Raw genomic sequence first — 2,735 nt, 5'->3', positions numbered from 1 at the left:
GGTTGGGAAGAAGGGGTGACAGATTAGAAGGATCTACATATAACCTCCTCCCTGGGGGACGGACAGCGGAGAAGTGGGTGAAGGGGGACATCAGATGGTGTAAGATATGACAAAATAACAATAATTTCTAAATTATCAAGGGTCCATGGGGAAGGGAGGGAGGAGAAAAAATGAGGAGCGGATACCAGGGGCTTTAGTGGAAAGCAAATGTTTTGAGAATGATGAGGGAAACAAATGTACAGGAGTGTTTGACACAATGGATGTATGTGTAGATTGTGATAAGAGTTGTACGATCCCCCAGTAAAATGATTCAATTTTTTTAAACATCATCCTCTTTATTGCTGACCCTCCACTTCACTGAACCACTGAAATATTGGGGCCCTTGTGTTCTGAGGCCAATTCATCCACCCCCTTACCCAACTCTTGAAAACCCTAATCAAATCTGTGGGTTCACTCTGTCTAGTCCACTGGGGTCAGAAGGGGGCTACTTTTAGGGAAATAATGTAGAAGATGGGGGAGGGAAACCTCACTGCCATCAAATTATTTCTTTAAAAGAAACCTGATTTGAGTCACTCAAGGATGCCCCAACCCCCTCTTTGACAAAGAGTACAAGGTTTAGGTGGGGAGGATTCTCATGCATAGCTACCCTATAGGATAGGGTAGAACTGCCCTTTTGGGTTTCTGAGGTTATGAATCATCACAGGAGTAGAAAGCCTTAGCTCTCTCCCAGGAGTGGCTGATGGTTTCAAATTGCTGGCCTTTCTGTTAAAAGTTCAACACATAGCCCACTATGCCACCAGGGCTCCTGTAAAAGATGAAATTCCTGGGCAATTTGTCCAAGGTCCTCACTAATGGGAATGAGTACATCTCAGGGCCCAAACCGTGTAGGGTTTGGATCACATACCTCATTGCCAAGCCCACTCTTCACTGCCAAGTCAATTAGCAAAGGTCGGTCTTTGGCAGGCATATATTGGAATCTTAGTTCTACCTTGCCGACCTCGAAAAAATTCTTGAACTTTACTTCCTTTTCTTTCAAACGTAAAGAGGATTAAACACAACCATGTAGGATTAAGTCAGGCCTGGTACCGGGGAAGATGGGAAGAGATGCTAATTGATGGGCTACAAGTCACTCCATCAGCCCTAGGAACCAGAAGGAATTAAAGGCTCAGTAGGACACTACAGTTTTCTTAAGACCCTCAGGGGAGTGGTCTGGGAGCTGTTGGCAAGACTAAGAGGTGGTGTGGTGGTGCAGTGGTTAAGCATCTGACTGCTAACTGAAAGGTTAGTGGTTTATACCCACCAGCTGTTCTGAGGGAGAAAGATGTGGCAGTCTGCCTCGGTAAACATTTACAGACTGGAAAACCCTGTGGGGTAGTTCTACTCAGTCCTATAGGGTCTCTGTGAATCCTAATCAACTTGCTGGCAACAGGCTTGGTTATTTGCTTTTCCCCATGGAGAAAGCACGGTGTCCAGCTGCATTAACTCTCTCTCACTCCTATTCTTACATTCAAGATGTGCGGGAAGATTGGGGGGGTGGGTCCTTTGAGAAGGAAGTAGTTGCCTCACCCACGTTGGGACAGTAATGGGTGATTCTCACATTCCAAAACGCAAATCCTGACTCTGAGCTAGGATGTTGCTGACTCTTGGGACCTGGGTTTGAATCCCAGTTCCGTTTTGATCTCTGTGAAGTCAATCTGTTCTTCTTGGGGTTTAGCCACGCCCTAGCACAAAGGAAAGAAATGCAAGTGCGGGACTCACAGGGAAATCTGAACCTAGCTCTCCACGGAGAAGAGGCAGCCGAGGGCTTCCCACGGAGGGAGTGCCTGCAGGCACTCACAACCAAACTTCACTCCACAGGAGGCTGCTCTCGGTCAGCCATGGCTCTAGCAGTTCTGGTTCCTCTGCGGGGACCGGCCCGGGTTTCCATCGAAACCTTAAAGGCCTCGGTAGTGGGATAGGGCTGAGCAGTTCTGTCAGATGCTCTCATTGACCCAGCCTGCGACTCCGTGGTGTGTGGTGCCTGTCTTGCTTACATTAGGACAGGCGTCACCGTGGCAGGGGCGCGTGAACTGGGGAGGTGGGAGTGGGTGGGTACTCTTATAGCAGCCTCTGTGTGAGCCTCGTTTCCCCCCACCCACCCCACCCCTGTCTGCATCATGGAGGGCTGGTGGAGACCGTCTCGAGGATCTTACAAATAGATTCTTCGAGTCCCAGGAGATTAGACGCCAAGGCAAGAGGTGACTCCTTGTCCGAACGCTTCCTGGAGCGCGCCCAGCTGGGAGCCTAGCTGTGGGCAGCCAGCCGGAAATTTCCCGCTCCTTCGGGGAGCCCAAATGCAGCCAGCCTGCTGCCAGCAGCTCCCTGGGCTGGGAAGGAAAAAGAGGTTCAGCTTCGCCCCTCTGCCCGGAATGGAAATGATTACTCGGATGCCCCTGCCACGGCAGCAAGGCGCCCGCTCTGCCTAGCCTGCGCCGCTTGCAACGGCGTAGCGCGCTCAGCGCCGCCAGGGTTCCGGCGGCTGTTCAAAGCCGCCGCCGCCGCCGCCGCGGCTCCCTCTCCCCCAGCTCGTCCGCAGATCCAGAAGTCGCCGCACCGATCCCCACCGTGTCATAAAATATTTTATTGAAAAAAAAAATCGTCGTCTTCAAAAGAGAGGGAGAGGGGACACCGGCAACGTCGAGGACTCGAGGCCGCGCTGCCCGGCCGTCCCAGGCCCTGTCTTGGACCGTGGCGGC

This window comes from Echinops telfairi, unplaced genomic scaffold (assembly GCF_000313985.2).
Source record: "Echinops telfairi isolate 266 unplaced genomic scaffold, ASM31398v2 ScPeMD7_1;HRSCAF=3_0, whole genome shotgun sequence".
Lineage (NCBI taxonomy): Eukaryota > Metazoa > Chordata > Mammalia > Afrosoricida > Tenrecidae > Echinops > Echinops telfairi.
This window is presented reverse-complemented; position numbering follows the sequence as displayed.